Source organism: Artemia franciscana, chromosome 17 (genome assembly GCF_032884065.1).
Source record: "Artemia franciscana chromosome 17, ASM3288406v1, whole genome shotgun sequence".
Taxonomy (NCBI): domain Eukaryota; kingdom Metazoa; phylum Arthropoda; class Branchiopoda; order Anostraca; family Artemiidae; genus Artemia; species Artemia franciscana.
In genome coordinates this window covers 4,425,438-4,447,775 of record NC_088879.1, presented here as the reverse complement: position 1 = coordinate 4,447,775, position 22,338 = coordinate 4,425,438, and the positions used below count along the sequence as shown (strand labels likewise).

The following is a 22,338-nucleotide window of genomic DNA, read 5'->3' as shown; positions in this document are numbered from 1 at the left end:
AATGAAAAGCCCAGCAGAGTTCACAATGCAACCCATTTTCTTTGCAAAAGCTGCAATAGCTACAGACTCGTACATCTGACTATGCTCCATTGCCTTTGTTTGGCGGTTTCTGGGATACAGCAGCTGCCGAACTAATGAGCCCACAGTCTTCAACCGCCTTTTACAAACAGCACCAGCTACGGAAGCTGTAATTCTGTTTTTTCTGTATTCTATCCAGCTATTATCGATAGAATTTCTCTGAAGCCTAGTGGCTTTTTCGATACTGAGGATATCTGTTGCAGTACATTGGAGACGAGTCAAAAAATCTGTTTTTGCAATTTCGAGCGCACTGCAATCAAGATCCGGAGCAGTTGCGTTCGAGCCGTAGTTTTTGTCTGCTCCGGTTGGCTCCCTGATTTCTTTTGAAGGGAGTTTTGTGGAAGCATTAGTGAAAAGGCGCTTTTTAGCAGACAGTTTTTTACGTTGAGCAGTAGTCATGGCCCGCTGTTGTGCAAGTTTTTTCAACTGCCTACTTGGTGTAGATCCTACAGTTCTTCGAAATATTTCAAGGCGAGCTGAGTGACCTTTCGTAAATCGGATTCCTGCTGCTTTAACACGGGTGGTATATCGCGCACTTTGGCTAACCATGATGTTTTTGCCACCTATAAGCCTTGCAACTATGCTCATAAAATATTCTGCCAGGTTGCTCGTGTGGTTTCCTATCAGTAGACGAGCCCTTCTGGTCAGCGTATCAAAGGCTGAATACACATGGCTGAGAAAGATGTTGCTAGGGGTGTCTTCAGGATTGACCTGTAGAACTTTCCCGGAGAACGAGCAGCGTGTTGGACAAAATCTATGGTCGCCACGGAAAAAATGTAGAGGAATTGCCTTCAGCGCACTGATGAGATCCTTCACGCTTTTCTTCTCTGTGGTGGCACATACAATTGCATTTCTGGCAAAATCACACATTTTCTTTATTATTGCGGCACTAAGAAATCTTCTGCATTCGGCATTTTCATGCTGCTTCTTATATAGTCTGTTTTTCAAGCATTTGCACGCATGATTAGCACACTCAATTTTTTCTACATTTCTGCCATATGGTACCCTTGCTATAATTTCAGAATGGGTACTTGAATCGCCGTCGGCAACAAATCGAGTATATCTTAGATTGTGCATGGATGTTGCTATTCGGAATGCGTCAACTAATATATCTGACTCCATACCTGTACTGGGCCCCTGCCAGTTCATAAAACATGTATGTTCAGGAACAGATCTATTTACTTGATGCCTGTATTTCACGCAAGTACAGCAATATTTGTTCCTAATTCCTAGATTTAAGAGTTTCTTCGAATAGAAACCTATCACCACTCCACAGCCTGAGAGTGCACGATATCTATTCCCATAACTTCGTGTACACCAGCTTCCATCAACTATAACACATGTCTCTACAGCTCCGTTTGGGTGAATTTTCTCACCTGCTTCCAGTGCCATCCTTCGCTCGGTTTTCCCATTTTCGATAAGATAGTCATAGAGAACTTTTTCCAATTCTACGCAAATTTCTTTCTCAAATTTCGTAAAGGCTTTTTGAGACGGGGTATTTATTCCAATGGTAGAGAAAAGTTCTTGAACCTGGGCGTGAGTGACCTTTGTTGACACTTACTGTTCCTGTTTCTGTTTTGTGTTTCTTTCTGATAGTATTCACACTATCAAAATCAGTCCTTTTCCGTTTTTTGACTACGGTTTTGTTGAGTCTTTTTTTTAAGCCTTCTAGGAGCAAGGGGTTTTTCTGTGTGAATTGTGGCTTCCTCAGGACATGATTCGCATTTGAAGATGAGTCTTGAGCGCAATCCAGCGTATATGAAATTATCCCGTATATGAAAGAGGCTGTTTCCTCCTCAACGCCCCACTCTTTACGCTAAAGTTTGACTCTTTCTCTTAACTCTACTTTTTAAAACAGTAAAAATTTAGCGTAAAGAGCGGGGCGTTGATGAGGAAGCAGCCCCTTTCATATACGAAGTAATTTCTGTTCGTTTTAAGTTTTAATGTCGCTCCTTACTTCTGTTAAAAAAACTGTTTTTTTTTTTATTTAATTTCTGAACGTTTTTGAATCAATGCATGTTTTGATTTTGGCTCTCCGCAGATGAATAATTAAACCGAAATTTTAATATTTATTTTTTTGTCTAAAGTGCTTTCTCATAGTTTTGATCGAATGATTTTGAGAAAAAATGGAGCGGGGGAGGATGCCTAGTTGCCGTCCGATTTTTTGGTTACTTAAAAAGGCAACTAAAAATTTTAATTTTTTACGAATCTTTTTATTAGTAAAAGATATACGTAACTTACAAATTAGCTTACGTAACTAACTTCTGTATTCTCATGTTTTTATTACGTATACGAAGGGGCTCACCCCCTCGTTAGTACCTCGCTCTTTACATTAAAGCTTAAATTTTGTCCCAATTTCTTAAGAATGACCCCTGAATCACAAAAGCCGTAGAATAAATAGTTGAAATTACTAAAAATACTTTAGCGTAAAGAGCGAGGTATTAGGAGGAGGTGAGCCTATCGTATGCTTAATAATTTCTGTTCGTCTTAAGTTTTAATGCTGCTCCTTACTTTCAGTTGAAAAAACTTTTTCATATTTATTTTTTCATTGTTTTTTAAATTAATGCTAGAAAATCCTGGGCTCCCTTCATGAAAATTTTCTTCTCCCATGACAAATTCCTCCAAGGAAAGTTCCCCCAACATATCCCCCTCTTCTTCGAGTTACGAGTTTGGAAAATAAGGGGAAACACCCCTAAACGTCATAGTATATTTTTTATTTTTCAAAATGGCAAGTTTTTTTTTTTTTTTAAATGGAGAGTTGTGAGACAGAGTCAAACTTTAGCGTAGAAAGCAAGGCGTTGAGAAGAGAACAGCCCCTATCATATACGGAGTAATTTCTGTTCGTTTTAAGTTTTAATGTTGCTCCTTACTTTCAGTTGAAAAAACTTGTTTTTTATTTATTTATTTCAGAATAGCGCGACTCATTTTTTCCGCCGATTGATTAGCCTTCGTCATAAATTAATACAGAAGTAAAAAGTGGGGCTATTTCAAAATGTAATGGGGAAATATATAATGGGCTATAAACTGTCGCTTAAAGAGGGCGAGGGGTGGGGTATAGCAAAGCATTCGCTCTTAGGAATAGTATAAGTAGCTACTTATGGTTGTTTTAAGTTCTTTTCTGAATTTTTAGGCCTTCCTTCAAATGTGCCCCTCTCCTTATTTTTTTACCAAAAATATAATTTAAAAGATCTACTGTTTAATACTGTAAAAACTTTAGCGTAAAGAGCGGGGCGTTGAGGAGGGAACAGTCCCTTTCATATACTGGGTAATTTCTGTTCGTTTTAAGTTTTAATGTTACTCCTTCCTTTCATTTAAAAAAAATCGTTTTTTATTTAATTTCTGAACGTTTTTTTAGTTAATCCATGTTTTGATTTCGGCTCTGCGCAGATAAATAATTAAAACGAAATTTGAATTTTTATTTTTTTGGCTAAACGGCCTTCTCATAATTTTGATCGAACGATTTTGAGAAAAATGAGCGGGGAAGGAGGCCCAGCTGCTCTCCAATTTTTTGCTACTTAAAAAGGCAACTAGAGCTTTTAGTTTTTTACGATGGTTTTCATTAGTAAAAATATACGTAACTTACGAATTAGCTTACCTAACGAACTTCTATATTCGCAGGTATCTATTACGTATATAAGGGGGGCTCGCCCACTTGTCAATACCTCGCTCATTACACTGAAGCTTAAATTTTGTCCTAAATCCTTAAGAATGACCCCTGAATCACAAAGGCCGTAGAATAAATAATTGAAATTACTAAAAAATACTTTAGCGTAAAGAGTGAGAGATTAGGAGGAAATGAACCCCTTATATGTGTAATATTTTTTGTTCTTTTTAAGTTTTACCGCTGGTCCTTACTTTCAGTTGAAAACACTTTTTCATATTTATTTTTTCATTGTTTTTTTAAATCATGCTAGAAAATCCTGCCCCCTCCCATTCATGGAAAATTTTCCTCCCCATGACAAATTCTTCCATGGAAAGTTTCCCCAACATAACCTCCTCTTCTCAACCCCTCCTTCCAACCAAAATATCCCACTGAAAACGTCTGTACACTTCCTAATAATCATTACTATGTGCAAACACTGGTCAAAGTTTCTAACTTGCAGCTTCTCCCATGGGGACTTTGGGGGAGTAAGTCGTCCTGAAAGACATAGTTATAAGGTTTTTCAACTATGCTGAATAAAATGGCTATATCAGGATTTTGATGGCGCTAGAACTTTTCATTTCCATTTGAATGAGCCCTCTTGCAAAATTTTAAGACCACTGGGTCGGTACAATCACCCTTGGAAAAAAGAATTAAATAAATAAACACGCATCTGGGATTTATGTTTTGGCAAAATATACAAAATTCTACATTCTTGTAGATAGGAGCTTGAAACTTGTACAATAAGGTTCTGTGATACGCTGAATCTGATGGTGTTACTTTCTTTAAGATTAAATGACTTTTAGGGGGGTTCCCTCATTTTCGAAAATAAGGTAAATTTTCTCAGGCTCGTAACTTTTGATGGGTAAGACTAAACTTGATGATGAAACTCACATATTTAAAATCGGCATAACAGTGCGATTCTTGAGATGTAACTCTTGATATCAAAATTCTGTTTTTTAGAGCTTTGGTTACTATTGAGCCGGGTCGCTCCTTACTACAGTTCGTTACCACGAACTGTTCGAAATTACCTCTACTGGTAAGTTCGCTTTATGTTGGAAAAAAAATGATAAAAAGAAGTTTTTTAACTGAAAGTAAGGAGCAAAATTAACGAACAGTAATTACTCCGTATATCAAAGGGGCTTTTCCTCCCTCAACACCTTGCTCTTTACGCTAAAGTTTGACTCTTTTTCTTAAGTTTACTTTTTAAAACAGTAAAAAACTTTAGCGTAAGGAGCAGAGCGTTGAGAAGGGAGAAAACCTTTTAATATACAGAGTAATTTCTGCTTGTTTTAAGTTTTAATGTCGCTCCTTACTTTCAGTTCAAAAACTTGTTTTTTTTTCATTTTATTTCTGAACGTTTTTGGATTAATACATTTTTTTTTTGTGTTTTTTTTTCTGTTTCTCTGTTTGCCATTCTGGCATGTCCAATGAATTGTGGGACAGAATAGAGGCAGTTCAAAAAACGTGTCTAAGAATTATTTTCAGGGTAAAGTGCCTTACATTTCCCTTCTTCGGAGAGCAAATCTAGTCACCCTTAAGGAAATGAGAGTACAAATTTCCTTATTATTTTGCCAACAATATCGTGCATAACCCTTGTACTACTTCTCCTTTCCCTAGTGAATATTTACCCACCTGCCACGTCAGGGGCGGATCTAGGATTTCTTTTTTTTTGGGGGGGGGTGTACATGAAAGGTTACTCCGATAAACTTGTGGACAAAGAAATACCATCAATTTAAAGGGAACTGCAACAATTTCTAAGTCGTGGGTAGGTAGTGGACATGGACTTTAATTTAATATAAAATCTGGTGAGTTCTATTGAAATTAAAGTCAATTAGAAATATTGATACAAAAAAAGTAAGTTTATAAGAACCACCTCGCCATAAAACACAATTAAAAGGTTGTTCACCCTCTACAAAAAAATAATATATTAAATCTTTTCTGCATAATTTTTAGCATTTGCACTTCTGGCGACTTTAGCGAGTTACTTAAACTTTGTATTGTCAAAAAAAAAAAAATTAGTACCATATTTTGGCATCATACATTCTTTGGAACTAATTGTTGATTAAACATTAAGTAATAGTTCGTTTGATGGTGTAGCAGGAAAAATAGAACAAAGAAATAGAAATATAATGCTTTCTTATTGTTGCTATTAGCAGCGGATTAAGTCAGAATTTTAAATCTCCCCTTCTTACGAATGAAAATTTTCGCCTCCCAGTTGGCATTTGTGGTAATACGGACAGATCCCCTTGATAAACTTGAATTTAATTAAATACTTTTTGGGGACATGTGTCATTAATAAAAATCTAATAGAGACTGCAAAAAGTAACTGAAACCTTGTTTCAAACTTGTTTGCAAAAAGAAACAGCCTTAATAACTAAAAACTTACTAAAAACTCGACTATTAAAAACCAAATATAAAAAAATTCGTCCCTAAAAGAACCAGAGCAAGCGGTCCCAACCACAAATCTACTACTATGTCAGGGGGAGGGTGCCCCCTGCATTCGCCACTGCCCCACGTTCTAATTCAACAAAAATCCCCCTTCTTGCCCAAATAAGAGTTTCCACTGAAAGATATAGAAGAACGTTCATCCTTCACATATTTGAAATTTTAAATTACTAACCCTTCGCTCTTATCGCTCCACTTTTAACTTATAGTTTTAATGCTTATTTTGCAACTGCAAACTTTACAATTCTTGCAAGGTAAACTAAATTGTCATTTTGTTTAAATTTGTTTTCCCGGTTTTAATTTACGACTTTTTATGGTTTGACTTTTTTACTGATTGCAATTTTATGAGTTTAAACTGGTTTGATATTTATTACTGATTGGCATTCACCATTTTTTAAAATTTTTTTATTGAGACTAAAATGTGAATTTGGCCCTTTTGGGCTTGTGATAGCCGTTTTGTAGAAATAAATCTTGTCTTGTCTAAACCGTAATTTGAAAATAATGTGATAGATAACCCGTGAAATATGACAAGAGAAGAGCCAGAACTTGAGTACGAAGATGAGATTGCTAAAGAAATAGCGAAACAACTGCCGACTATTCTATATAAGCTTTAAATTGTTGGTAAAACCAACAATAGTGAAATTAAACTAACCTAAGTAGATACCGTCGGAGCGTTCTGTTGTTTTGGGATGAAAATATCTTTAAAAGTTATCGAACATTCTTTCTCTATAGCAGAAAAGACAATTATCAAGAATTAATAAGGTACAAGTTGTATTAATTGCAACCCAGAATAATTCCCCATCGTAATAATTTTGATAGCAGTAAATCAATGACGTAAAATGAAAGACAAAGAAAAAACTTACATGTGGCGAATCACGAGCTTTTCATAATTCTCAAAAAGGTAAGGCAGATCCACAATCCAGCGTGTGCCTTTTAGAAGTTCTGACCCCAAATTTCTTCCAGAAGTGATAACTTTCAACACAAAAGGGGAATTTGTTCCAATTCCTTCGGAACTTGATTCGTCGTGAACCGAAGCATCCGTTAAGTCTTCTAACACATATTTTGGTAAACGCGGTCTGCCTCTAGCCCGATAATTTAATTTCAACTTTTCACGATGGGCCTGCACATTTGGCAAATGGAGCCCTCGTATATTTCTTTTTTTCCCATGTTACTGTGGTCAATAACAAGAACTATATAAGAACTTTATTAGGGTTTTGACCATTTTTATCGGGATTCACTTACTAAAGGGTTGAATTGTTTCTTGGAAAGGCCTTGGACTTGAGACTGGTCATTTGACTGCTTTAGTATGGGTAATTTTTATTGGGGTTTATTTACCAAGGGGTGGGATTGTTTCTTGGAAAGGCCTTGGACTTGAGACTGGTCATTGACTGCTTTTGTAGTTTGCTTTGGTAGTTCTACAGCAAGACTCGGGTTTTGCTATAACAAATTTAAATATTCTGGGGACATTTTGTTTCGTTCATTAGTTATTTTGATTCATTCATTAGTTATTAATTAGCTTGTTTTATATATTTTTAATTCTTATTTCAGTACGAAGATTATGCAAAATTGTACTTATACTACAATACATAAATTTGTCCTGAATTTATTTTAATTAAACCAAAACGATAGATCAATCTTTTTAAAATAAAACCATTGCTTCTTATTCGGCCCTTGTGCTGTGTTCAATTTATCTTTAGGATTAGACGCAGCTTATCCTTAATTATTTATACAATACAATTTTTTTATATATTCATTAACCGGCAGTTTGGTGTCTGCACCTTACTTCTTCTCTAGACTCTGTTTAAACAGGTTAGAACTAAATAATGCTTGACTGAATCGCTCCTGAACAATCCGAGTGGTTAGCCCCTTGGTGTAATTTTTGCATTCTTAGATGCTCCGATTACAGCTCAATCTAACCTTTTGAGGGGAAATTTTGATTTCAGAACACAAATATGTAAAGTATTTGAAGGGACTGCAGCCAGGAGGTATATATTATAGAAAAAAGCTTCTTATTGATGAATAGAAAATTTTTTGCTCTATTTTTTGATACCCACAACAACAATGTCAAGCATAGCAATCTAGAATGCAAACCCGAAACAGATTTTATAATTATTTTGGAATTATAAAAAAAATAATTGTCGGCTTTAAGATTTGATTATGCCAAAATATTCACCAGATTTTTTTACTTCTATTGACATAAAAACCGCCAAAATCACTAATTCAGGAACGTCAGGCAAACTCCAAATGTTTAACATGGGAGGTATAGGAAGATTCTTTGCGAGTCTGTCCAGCCTTAACAACCCCACGCGTAAAATTGAGACGGAAAAGAGAATGTAAGACATATAAAAAGCGTTTTGTATAGGAATTCCACCAAATTCCCCCAGTGCATAATTTGAGTGAACCCCTGACAGGTTCACTCCCCTTGAAACTTCCCTTCCCATAAAAAATTCCCCTGTGGAAAATAAACAGCAAAAAATTTGCTCCCTCCCCCACCCAGAAATGCATACACACTTCAGAATAACAAATACTATGTGTAAACAATGGGCAAATTTTATGACTTAAAGACCTTTCCCCCTGGGGCTGTGAGGGGGTCATGTTATATCCAAAGGCATGGCTATTGGGCCTTTCAACTATTTTGGGCAAAATGGCTATCTAAAAATTCTGATCAGACAACTTTAGAAAAAAAAGATGGGGGAAAGAAACAGGATACCCTCCGATCTTTTTGGTCACTTAATTTTGATCAGACAACTTTAGAAAAAAAGGCGGGGGAGGGGGACAGGATACCCTCCATTCTTTGTGGTCGCAAGAACTTTCACTTTCGTTTGAATGAGCCCTCTCAAAATATTTTAGGACCATTGGGTCAATACGATCACCCCTGAAAAAAAAAAAAAAAACATCCGTGATCTTTCTTCTGGCAAAAAAAAAATACAAAATTCCGCATTTTTGCAGATAGGAGCTTGAAACCCTTAAAGTAGGGTTTTCTGATATGCTAAATCTGATGGTGTGATTTTCATTAAGATTCTAGTACTTTTAAAGGGTCTTTTCCTCTTTTTTCGAAAATCAGGCATATTTTCTCATCCTCGTAGTCTTTATTTGGTAAGACTAAGCTTAATGAAAGCTTAATTATATATTTAAAATCAGGATAATAAGCCAATTTCATTGATATATCGGTTTGTATCAAAATTTTGTTTTTTAGAGTTTCGGTTACTATTGAGCCGGGTCGTTTCTCACTTACAGTTCATTACCACAAACTGCTTGATCAATAGCTATATTTCAGATAGGGGCAATAAGCATGAAAGGTGACATACATGGGTCAATTCTATTTCAAGAACAAATGAAACAGTTTCTATGTAAATCACCCAAGCTTACAGCGAATATGGTGGGAATACCCTCCTCAAAGGGCTCCTCGAGGGGCAAATGGAAGCATTAATTATTATTTGGGTCAGGTTAGTGGTAATGCCGAATCATAAGACTAATGTCAAATAAAATGGTTTTTAAATTCGCTTTGTTAAATTTATGAATTGTTATTACACAGATTTAGTAGGCAGTTATATTCTTAGTTATACATTAAATGTGTACCAGCTATTACGGGAGAAGTTGTATATCCTTTTGTTGTCTAATGGGGGGGGGGACCGGGCTCTTGTATAAGTTTTCTGGGTTATCCTGCAGGTCAAAGGAGCGGAGAGATTAAACCTCTCAAGCCTACTTGAATTAAGCCTACAATGTGAAGGCTGAAGGGGTAATAGCTAATCCATAGACGCATAACTTCGTTGAGTATGAACTAAAATATAACATTCATAAAATTACCCACGCAGAGGTAGAAGGTTTTGGGTAGAGGTATTTCTGACAGTAAGATTTTTCCAAACAAACTTCCCTCATTTACAAAAATTAAAATTTTGACCATTCAGCCCCTGGGGGCGGGGGGCTGAAAAACTGACAACGAATACATTAACACAGAACTTTTTCGAGTGTAAAAGAACAGACAACATTTGTATATGTACCCGTGCCGAAAAGCCCAAATTGGGGACGGTAGGGCAAAATTGCCCCCTATAATTTTTGCTCCTCTCCCCCCTTGGGTTTTGAAATGTACCAGAGATTAGAATTTTACAGAGAAAGAATAATAGGCTTATGAATTCCATAGAGAAAATTCCCTCCTTCCTTTAGGTTTTGCAAATAAATTTACTATCCCCCTACATTTTCGTGAATTGACATCCCAGAGAGCTTCCACTCTTTATATTTTGGATAGTCATGGATATGATGGAGAATGAGTATAATTTAAATTTGAAGAAAACAGGCTTTTTCAAAGGAAAGTCCAGAGGAAAATAAAATCTTGAATTGCCTAGAAATTACAACCCGGTCCTGCGTATGTCCGGTCCTGGGTATTGGGTATCGAGGGGCCTCTTGTTCAAGAGTTCTGACCCTCCTAAAAAATAAAGTTACAGATTGTTAAATATTATGTTGGGGCCCTTGTTGGAGAGTTCTGCTCCACTAAAAATATAATGACAGACTATTAAACATGATGTCGGAACCTCCTGCTCAAGAGTTCTGCCCCTTCTAAAAAATAAAGCTATAAACCTTTAAACAATGATGTTGGGGCTTTTTATCGAGGATTCTGCCACTCCTAAAAATAGTTACAAGCCTTTCAACATGGTGAATTCATTCTTTTTTCAATTTAATAAAACCATCCCATTTCAAACAGATGTTGAGTAACCCCCTGTTTGATAGCTACTGCCCCTTCCACCAAGTCCCCTAAAAAAATAATTTTATAGGCTTTTCAATACTGCTGAATAATATATTCTCGTTCAGACTAATAAAACGAAAATCATATCCAAATAATTTGGACTGCCGGTCCCACCCCTGTTCGATAGTATTGGGGAGACAGGGGGGAGGTTTGAGGGCCCCTGGCCTCCAAAAAATAAAATAGATTATTAAAACGATGAAAATTATAGATTTGAAAAAAATAAGCTGGTAGTATTATTTTTCTTCCAGCGGGCAACATTATCAGCGCCATCAACTTAAAGGGTCAATAATCTCTTTGACGGTATGAAGACACCTGTCTTTTTGCACCATCAGCATTGTATGACAGTATCTGTGCCCATATTGAGACAGAGAAGGCCCCAAAGGAGAGTGAACGAGAGGGATTAAACATATTTTGTGAGATGATCCTAGATAGTATAAATCCCCCAACTTTGACTTAGATAGTTTTCCAGCCAATCTTGGTCTTAATGCAGAATTTTTGGATTGGGTACAAGAGGAGTTAACAACCAACACAGTCCAGAGACTCTTGGCAGAGAAAGAGTGGATATCCCTCCTAAACACTCACAGTGACCGTAAAAAAAAGCTGGGGGTGTGGGACAAAGTGAAAGTGGCTCATCCCCACTATACTTCTACTTGTTGAACTCTGCCTTCTGCAAAATATATGTCTATAGGGCAGACTTTGGGATCCATTTAACTTAATTATAGTGGGCTGTTGAATCACGAATTCTACAGACATAGTATTCTCATATGGGGGCAGGATTCGAGCCCTTCTTGAAAAACAGATACAGGATTGGGGAGGTAGGGATAGGATCAACCCATCCATCTCACATTTTTTTTTTTAATTAAACCAAAAATCGGGTGATTTGTATTAGTATTGTATGCAAACTGAAAATCACTTGACCCGGACTTGCACAATTCTGAAGGGGTACTTTCGGGTTGGGTAGATAGTATTATGAATAAATAGGATGACTGTAATGGAAAGGGGAGTGGGTCAGAGGTATTATTTATTGAGAATTTATATATTAATGGGTATAATTTCAAAAAAGATTTTGTTTAAGAGGTGGGAGGGGAAGGCAGGTACAAAATACAATTCAGATTTGAGGAGGTGTAGTAGTATTCAAGAAATTTGTTTTGAAACAAGGTTGCATTGCTTCAATGCGCATTTGTCATAGCAGCCCACAACAAATTGCAAAAGGGAACTAGCAGGGTAGATTTGGGTGATTTGGCAGTAAATGGGCCCAGAGATGGGCAGATTTTCCTAAGGTAAACTTTAACTGTTTAAATGCTCAATATCAGTAACACTTAAAGGAGTAAATATTTTTAAGCGGGCCAATGAGCATTTAAGGATTGGTGCTACTGTTTTCCAGTATGATACAGAGTTTGAGGAGGGGGCTGTAAGGATAAAAACAGGGTAGCATATTCAGTGAGGGCTCCGTTCATTGAATCAGTGAAACACTGGGTAAGACTTCTTTTCGAGCTAGCTAAAGAGGCTAATTCAGTTCCACATTTTTTCTATTGTACATATTTTTCGGGGAGAGGGGAGGGGGACAAGCTACTATTATCTAATGTGTCAGTCTAGATTCCACACCAAATTAATATCAAAGCATTCTTTTAAGCACTATAAGCGTCATGAGTATCAGTCTGTGGAGACATTTTCGGGCGACAATGCCATCTTGTGATTCAAGAGTTTTTAGAATTCATTAGTGACAAGATGGCGTTAGTTTACGAGGACAAACTCACAGATGGACAAGATACATCAAATTTAAATAGTGTCAAAGAACATGAAGCCATTGCTGCCTCTTTTGCATATGGAAAAAGAGACTCGAGAATACGATGCAATTGGTAGATTTTTGAAGCATTGGGCGGGAAAGATTTTGTGGTTGCAGCCATGATTGCACTTATTAAAACTCATAATTAGTCAATTTCATAGGTGGGCAATACAGCCTATCCAATGACCCTTTAATCAGAGGACAAGTTGGCCATTAAAAATAAGAAAATGTATTCAGTGTCTGAATTGAAATTTATTGAGAGTCCTGGGCAGACACCAGTTCACGCTCATGATCATTTACACAATCTTAATTTATCGTGGCAATAACTTTCTCGGACTGGCCCATAAATCTTGTAATTTAAGTATTAAGCAATAGTTATTCTACCGTTTAACATACACAATTCCAACTACGATTTGAAATTCATACTGCCAGCGTTGGCACGTTTGCAGAGAGCTGAGGTTGAATATGGCACATGATGGATGGTTCTATTTCTTATAATATCTTACCCAAATCTTCTTAGAAGCTGCTACATTTAGATTTAAAATGGTAAACAAAACATTATTATAATACGTGCTCGAATATGATCCGTTCTTTAGATTCCTATTTTTTCCCCTCAAATCTGTAAGTCTATTAATTCAAGCACAGAAAAGCAATGATTTTAATAGTTTTCCCCTCCTTAAACAGCGCTCTCCAGATGATGAAATGCATGATTTGTTAATGCGTAAGGACATATATATTTGTTAACGTGTAAGGGATTTAATTCTTAAAATTAGCAAAGAGAAAAGAGGTTTGACCACCGCTGTGAATAAGAACTTATTTGTAGAGAAGTACTTGAGAGGAGGGTATGTTTTCCATGGGAATCGTATCATGGAAACTGAATCGATCGGAAAACGCACCGGTGAAAAATTTGACAAAGTTTTTCGTAATAGATAGATAGATAAGTGTATTTCAAAAACCCGTGGGCCATATACACACAAAAATATAAATAAATAACAAACAAGCAAAGAAATTAACAACAGTACGAACACGCACAAAAAAACAGAATTCAACGCAAAAAGTACCTAATCTAACTACAAAAGAAATTAATCATGTAAAACTTTTTCTTCTTAATAAAGATTTATACTCCCACTCGAAATATTGTGGTTGGGTTACTATTTTGTAGAATACCCGGAAGTATCAAATTAATCCCATGCAAATAAATTTCCCGTAAATCCAAGAGCACCGGGCATTTCCGGAGAAAATGATCCAAGTCTTCATCATCATCTTTACAAAAGGGACAAACATACCGCCTATCAGGACCAACTATCATTTTATTTTTGTCGAACGTTTTTTGCCTGTTCTGGATTGGAAGACAATTTGCCCTAAGCTGAATCCAGCGACGTAAAATCATAGCCGGTAAATTAAATTTAAAATAAACTTCCTCCCCAAAACTAGGTTTTGCCTAATTATAATGTTGTAGGGTTGTAGAATCAAGAATCAGCCCTTGCCAATGCTGAATTTCCTGACTCTCTAATATAAATCGTACCAGGCTTTCTAAATTTGTTGGTAAATCGCGAGAGCAAAGACTATTATTCCATAAATAAGGCATTCCTACTTTTTCTGACAATAAAATTACCCTATTTTTACCAGTGAACAGTAAAAGGTCATTAGTTGACATCAAGTTACTGAAGAAACTACAAGAAAACTGATATTTATTTTACGTCCTAGGTAATTCCAAACCAAGGCTTAGGAAAGCTACACTCAAACATGAGGTTGAAAAAGAATTCAATAATCTCTTATCAGAGCTTTGTTTAAATTTAACTGAGAGTGATGTTCTGCCGCTAGAAGTATTTTAGGAACAGACAAAGCTAAATTATTCACTAGTGCGTGCCATAGCTGGCAGAAACAAGGGGAAGAAATTTAAAAGGAAAAGTGTTCTTCAAGTAGGGTGTCCTGAACACTTGAAAGTGTTCTTCAAAAAATCGGGCCATATATTAAAATATATCTACGTAGCTTTAAAGAAAACAGGCCCATATCACCTTTCAGAATCTGTGAATGAGTTGTCTGATGTACACCAAACACTCTTTTATAATACTGGAGCTGAAGGGACTCCAGTTGCTGCACCATTTTTCCACCCCATATCTCTGCTCCATATTCTATCACGGGTAAAATTTTTGTGTTAAATATTCTTTTATGAATTTTTAGGTTTTTGATCCCCATTATCCAAGCATTTGACTGTAGTCACCAACATTTTTGACAATAAAATTACCATATTTTTACCAGTGAACAGTAAAAGGTCATTATTTGACATCAAGTTGCTGAAAAAACTACAAGAAAACTGATATTTATTTTACGTCCAAGGTAATTCAACCAAGGCTTAGGAAAGCTACACTCAAACATGAGGTTGAAAAAGAATTCAATAATCTCTTATCAGAGCTTTGTTTGAATTTAACTGAGAGTGATGTTCTGCTGCTAGAAGTATTTTAGGAACAGACAAAGCTAAATTGTTCACTAGTGCGTGCCATAGCAGGCAAAAACAAGGGGAAAAAATTTAAAAGGAAAAGTGTTCTTCATGTAGGCTGTCCTGAACACTTGAAAGTGTTCTTCAAAAAATCGGGCCATATATTTGAACATTAGGGGGGGGGGGGTAAGTATAGCGGGTTTGCATGCCTAAGGTGTTAGTTACAATTATTCTGCATATTATATAGTAAGAATAGTTTCCCACCTACACTGTCCAAATATTTTACCCCTACAGACTTCACTTTCAGCAATAGTTTTCCACCTTCACTTTCAGCAATATAAGTCAAGAGTGTTTTACATTACTCACGATTTAGACAATGGTCTGTAAGCACAGCTGACATTTAATATAATCAATATTTGAGTCTAAATTAAGAAGAGGCGCATTTAAGAAAAAGAGGCTGGGGGAAATTTTCCTTCCACTAAATTCCAACGGCTGTAAAAGAGCTTCTTTGCACTTTTACAGCCGTTAATTGCTGGACTTTTAAAAACTATTTCCTAAAAGATGGCTAATCCCCACAAGTTGACACCAATAGAATTGGTCATTTCGCCAAAACAGCACTTTGAGGGCAATCTAAGTAAATTTATCAACAATATGACAGTTGCTGACAATGAAAAATTAATTTTACTACGAGTGGAAGGCATAAACCCTACCGTGAGAAGCCGCTAAAAAAAATTCCATTGATTGCAGAAAGGAAACGCCTCAACCAGAGTCCTGGTTGAACTTCGCTGAGGTAAGGATGCTGGGACTGTTTTGAAAAACTTTTCATTTTAGTTTTATTGATTTTATCCTTTTGTAAGTTGTTTTTTCTTATTTGTATTGCTAAGAACGGCTCTTGGAGATAGGGCCGAAATATTCATTCTAATTTGTTTCCCGCTGTCTTAAAAAATTCTTTATTGTTCTTCTTCTTTTTGGCGTTAGAGATCAAATAACGATACTGAAAATACTCTCCTGGTTATTGACATTCTAATGAATCTATTTGTCATGTTCTATCTATATACCCGAGCAAAGTTTTCTCAACAATTTCAAAAGATTTCACATGTGCTATGACAACTGGAAACGCTTTAATCTTTAACATTTTCGAAAATGTCATACAATCCTTTTTGTATTTCGCACGGCCGTACGGTACTGATCTTTTGAAGGATGATCAAAATTCTTCATCAATAATTTTATTAGGTTCTTAAAAAATTCCTCTAGCCTTCTCATACAAGCCTAGATGCCCAAGAAAATACCCCAAGGTTTTTGGGGGTTAGGATGCTCTTCTATACACCAGAAGCTATACAAAAGTAATATATGCACTATCATTTCACTGAAAATCCAATACATGAAAACGATGTATTTTCTCCCAAGAAAAGGCAGAATTATATTCATATAATGGTTTTTCAGTTTGACAATAACATATCTGAGATTATCAATACAGCATAGACGTCCATAATCAAAACAAATTAAATTCATTGGTTCCGCATTGCCAACTTTTTGCCATTAAATACATAAATCGAATTCTCTAAGTTATCTTAAACCAAACAGACTACGCTGAATTGCGCAACTCTCATTTAACTCCCCCAAACAACTAGCGGTGTTGGCTCTTTAATGAATACGGAACATATTTTCAACAGAAATTATTCTTTCTCCGATGGTTTTTCAACATATTTGAGAGAATGAATTATTTTAGTCATTTCATAATTATTATTATTTCGCCATTAGTAAGCATATAGATACGGTAAATTCTGGCATTTCAACAAGCAAGATCGCCTTTCCAACTTTTATCAAGGTTCACTCTATATATAAAAAAGCCTAGCTACATTTTTTTAAGTTTAGCATTAATCCGTAAATATAAAATGGTGGGTCTAGAAACAGATCTGTCGAAACTGTTTTTGAGACATAACCACAAAACCAGTTTTCCTTTATGGCATCCCCATCTTAAAAGGGGATGTTTAAACTTATAAGTATCCAACACATGTTCGTGTATAATAAGTGATTTTCATTAATTGTTTTGATGAACGCCGTTTTGTATTTTATGTCTTGTACTCCGTTCCTATGAACTATCCCTAACTCTAGGATCAACAAGTAGTTTGCAAGAATGCAAAGAAGCAATATTTTATTGATTTAATTTCTATTAAAATAAGGAAAAAAATGGTCTTGAATGTTGAGTCAGGAAGGGGTTTCTTGGCAGGAGCAGGGGCCTCATAATTGCACAGCTTCAATGAGCAGTAAATTCGTTAGGTGAAGGATGAGCAAAAAAGAAAATTGATTACAATTTTTTTTAGGGTTCTATTTTTTTGTAAAATATGAAAAGGTGAGAGAAAGAAAAATACACGCGAATTTTACTGAGATTCTATTTAACTTAAGGTTTAGAACCCTTGATTTTTTATTTATTTAAACTTTAAAATTATAAGAAACCAGTTCTGCTGCACTGTCTTTTTATGTAAAAATAAGCGTCTATACACAAAAAGACGAATGCAACAGAAAACAGGCTTATACAGAGTTCGAAATTTACTGCCCAGCAGCTACTTCATTACCTAGAAAAGAAGAGGAACGTCAATCATTTACAGACAATAAATACTATGTTTTTCCGACCTAAAAAATTTATAAAGGGATAAATTTTGAAGACTGGCTAAATATATTACAAGAGCGAAAACCTCAAGGTGGTTGGGATGCTAGGTCAAGACCTTTTTTCCCTTACTATTAACAAATCCCTTTAGACTTTCCTGGCTCATTTTGTTATGTAGAAAAGCACAGAGACAAATGCGTTCCTTCAAATTCAATTAGCAAATACAAGAAAAATGTTTAAAAATGAAAATGTGTATAAAAGCTCCATTTGATAAAGTTGATCCACACCATATTTCAAGAATTTCTGTGTAATTATGGATCATTAAGCACCATCTATTAAAAGATGAGGCCGTGAGTCGGTATAAGCATAGATGATTTTTTGGAGAAGAATTTTCTGGGGAAAAACTTTCATGGGTAAATAAGGTGTAATTTGAAAAGTTAAAACTTCAGAAAATAAAATAAGTTTGTTTTTGTGAAACAAGATTTTATTCCAACAAAACGGCTATCACAAGCCCAAAAGGGCCGAAAAGTGTCAGTATAAAAAAGCGCTAAGAGTTCATATGGCGCTTGTGACGAAGTCGGAAGAGCCGAGAGAACATAAGGCATGATCTCTAGCAAAATTCTAAGAATCAATAGATTGATTTAAAGGAAATCAGAGGCTTAATAAAGGTCAGGATTTAAAATAAGAGCTCTAAGACACGCGCTACTTCTAAATTCATTAAGATCTGATCACCCATTTGTACTAAGTTTCATGCCACCTGGTTTCATCTCTCCTCTCTATGAGTTTTCCAAGATTTCCTTTTGTCCCCTCCAACTCCCCCCCAGTGTAACCAGATCTGTTTGGAATTTAAAATAAGACCTCTGAGACATGAATTCCTTCTAAATATCAAATTTCATTAAGATCCAGTCACCCGACCCTAGGTTAAAGTACCTCAATTTTTTCGAATCAACACCCCCCCCCCAACTCCCCACAAAGAGAGCAGATTCAATCCAGTTGTGTCAATCACGTATTTAAGACTTGTGCTTATTTTTCCCACCAAGTTTAATCCCAATCTCTCCACTCTAGGCGTTTTCCAAGATTTCCTGTTTCCCCTCCAACTCTCCCCAATATCACCGGATACGGTCGGGATTTTAAAATAAGACCTCTAGGACACGAGTTCCTTCTAAATATCAAATTTCATTAAGATCCGATCACCCATTCGTAAGTTAAAAATACTTTTTTTTTTCAATTTTTCTTCTCCCTCCAGCCCCCTAGATGGTCGAATCGGGGCAACGACTGTTAAAAAGTCAATTTGAGCAGGTCCCTGACACGCCTACTAATTTTCATCGTCCTAGTACGTCTAGAAGCACCAAACTCGCCAAAGCACTGGAAATCCCCCCAACTCCCCCAAAGAAAGCGGATCCGGTCCATTTATATCAATAATGTATCTAAGACTTGTGCCTATTCTTCTCACCAAGTTTCATCCTGATCTCTCCACCCTAAGCGTTTTCCAAGATTTCCAGGTCACTCTAAATATCAATTGTTCGACCCCAAAATTGCATACTTCCAAAAAAAGCTTTTGCACACTTTTTTGAATTATTTTTTTTTAATTTCCTCTCACTTCAACTTCTTTCACAACAAAAAGGCCTTACATTTATTTCAGGGCTCCTGAATTTGTAATAAGGACATATTAAGGTTTTTTTGGTATGGTTGATGATTGCTAGGGCGTTCAGAACTAATGAAATACTGCCACTGCCACATCAGTCTGTTAATCTTCAGTCAACGTTATCTTGTGAGACAAGATAACATGTCTGGAATATGATTTTTGATTTTTAAAGCCAGGTAAGGCCTTGAGGTAAAAGTCACTTCAAACTTTAAAGCAAAACCTTTGAAATAAAAAAAAAATCGTTGCACTTATACAGCTTTTGAAATTGCAAACAGGTACATTTGCGAAGAGGACATGCATATTCCATGACAGGTCTGATGCACGAAATGGAAAGTGGCAGAATAGACTCATCAGGGAGAAGACTTTTGCATCTTAGGATAACTCCTAACTTCTTAGAGAAAAAGGATCTAATTTTACTGAGTTGCTCAGTCCATGAGAAATTCGAAGAGAAATTAAATCTAAGTTAGCACAGTGTATCAACTCGCTTTATCGCCTCTCCTTTGAAGACAAAATAAGAATGAGCCCTCATATTAAGCGCCTTAGAAAGTAGGAGCTCTTCCATTTTTGATGCGTTAAAACTTTCAAGCCATGCATCTGCCCACGCCTCGATTCTCTCCAGGTCAACCTTATGGGGTTTGCTGGGATCGTCATCTTTTGCAATTGATGTTTTTGTTGTCGTGTCATCAGCAAAGTGGTGAGGTTTCTTCACAAGGTTGTCCCCTAGACGTTTACGAATACCAAGAAGAGTTGGTCCAAGAATACTTCCTTGGGGTACTCCCGATAAGATTGGATGTGCTGTTGATATGAAGCCGTTGAGGACAACTTACAATGATCCTTGACAAAAAAGTCAGCAAGCACCTCAAATAGTCGAATATCAATTCCACAGGCTTTCAGTTTACAAAGAAGTCTCTTTTGCCATACACGATCAAAGGCTTTCGCGATGTCAAAGGAGAGAAGGCAAATATCGTGACCCTGAGAAAGGAGCTCAACCCACTCATGATTTACAGCCCAAATGAGTGTATGTCATCAAAGAAAAACTGAAACAAAAAACCGAGGAAATAATAAGAACAAGAAACTAAGCCAGAAAACAAAGGTGAAAGACGTTTTCTTGTCTTTGTTTTTCTATTCCCTTTTTTTTATTAGTCAGAAATGATATTTGATCTTTAGCAGCTAGAAAAGCAAAAAAAATCTTAACTTTTGGGGAAACAATTTTTTTTCAAATTTATAGTTTACACACAAAAAAAACAAAAAAAAAAAAAAAAAAAAAAAAAAATGAAGAAGAAAAACCGATTCTTCCTCGGATATGGAATTTTGTCAACTTTCTGAGTCAACTTTCTGATAAAAAAATAAAACCGTCAGCTTTCTGTAAGTGTTTCAAGTTTTAGAGAGTAATTTTTTTCGTAGAATTGCGCTGTTTATTTAAAAATCTTACTACCATACAAGCCTCAGGCAATGCCAAATTTATTTACAGTCTACCACCAGTATCAGAACATCTACCACAAGCCTCAGGCAATGCCAAATTCATTTACAGTCTACCACCAGTATCACTTGAAATATTTTATAAGTCGAATTTTAATATTTTAAGGCGCCGAATCTTCAATGGATGAACTAAAGTCCGCTTAACAAGATCCATAAAAACAAGATACTGGAAACCCTCTAGTAGTACCTTTGCTGAGATAATATACGTTTCTTATGAACATAAATAAATTTCTTTGTTGAAACAAAGCACTTTTTTTCAGGGCAACAACTGCTAAAGATCAACAATTACTTCCCAGTTCACACAGAAGCGCTTTAAATCAAAATCGATGTTTTCCAGTTTTTGTCACCTGTTTTTTGGTATAAGCTCGTGAGTCACAACAATTTACATCTGTGTTGAAGCATTTGAACTTAAAGAACACGTCGGCTTAGTGTTTATAAATTTGCCGTAGACTGATCAGGAAATCACACTTTCAAAAACTGATTTTATCTTTTTAGAAGCAATTTTACGAGTTTTCTATGAAAAATAATTTCTCACTGTTTGCTAATTTCTTTTACTTATCATATTTCTGCTTTTTGAGACTTGCATTATAACAGGTTAATATTTACATTCCAAAGATCATATTTAAAAAAAAGAAATTAAATTATAATTACGTGCCTCAGAACATAAATCAAAGCCAAAAATCCGTCATATTTTACGAAAACCCTTATGGAATATCCCAAAATGCGAGGTTTTTTTAACGTGTTTTCTTCGTATTTGTGTCAAGTGTTTTGTGTCTTGAATACATTTATCATGTGTATGCGTAGGATTAAACATCCATCATAAAAACAATCTTCAGAATCATAGAACCAGTCAAGAAAAAGCGGAGAAATTACAAAGAAAAATTACATCATAGACTAATGAGCCTCGTTAAAAAAACAAAAACAAAAATACAGCAAACATCATGCGACAGTCAGTGGGAAGCAACAATCGGCTGTGGAAATTTTATCAGTGACAATATAAGGTGGAAAACCACGTTCAATGCATAATCTCATTTCTGTCGATAGTCAATTCTTTATTATTTGGTTGATATTGATCTAATATTTGGCTTATTCTAATCCCCAGCCTTTCTAATCCAGAAATAACTCCCAAAATATAATTTTTAGTGTCGTATGGTCCTTTACGATGGTGCTATCTAGTCGATAGCGCAACAGACTAGATAGACAGTTTTTTGTGTAGGATCTTATCCTCCTCCTCGTTACACGAAGACATACTACCCCTCCTTAATAATGGACCACTGAATTATGAAGCAAATCATATCAGTTAAATAAAGGATTAAAATAAACACCAGAAACATTTTTGTGCAGTAAGAATTGTGCAATGTCACCATGCACCACCCTTTAGGATATTGCCCATATTTTTTCACGGAAAAATCTTGCCACACAATTTGATCCCCGCTTAAAATTTCGACTGGACAAATCCACCGTAATATTCTC

The 22,338-nt window shown here is 35.9% G+C and overlaps 1 long non-coding RNA gene across 1 annotated transcript in view; it reads left to right on the top strand.

Annotated features, from left to right (window-relative positions):
• The window catches only part of LOC136037712 (uncharacterized), a 43,203-nt gene extending 21,541 nt beyond the window's left edge, over nucleotides 1-21,662 (top strand). The window contains exon 2 of the long non-coding RNA XR_010620028.1: nucleotides 21,126-21,662. This is a non-coding gene — a long non-coding RNA (uncharacterized LOC136037712). The remainder of the gene's footprint in view (nucleotides 1-21,125) is intronic.
• Nucleotides 21,663-22,338: the final 676 nt, after the last annotated feature.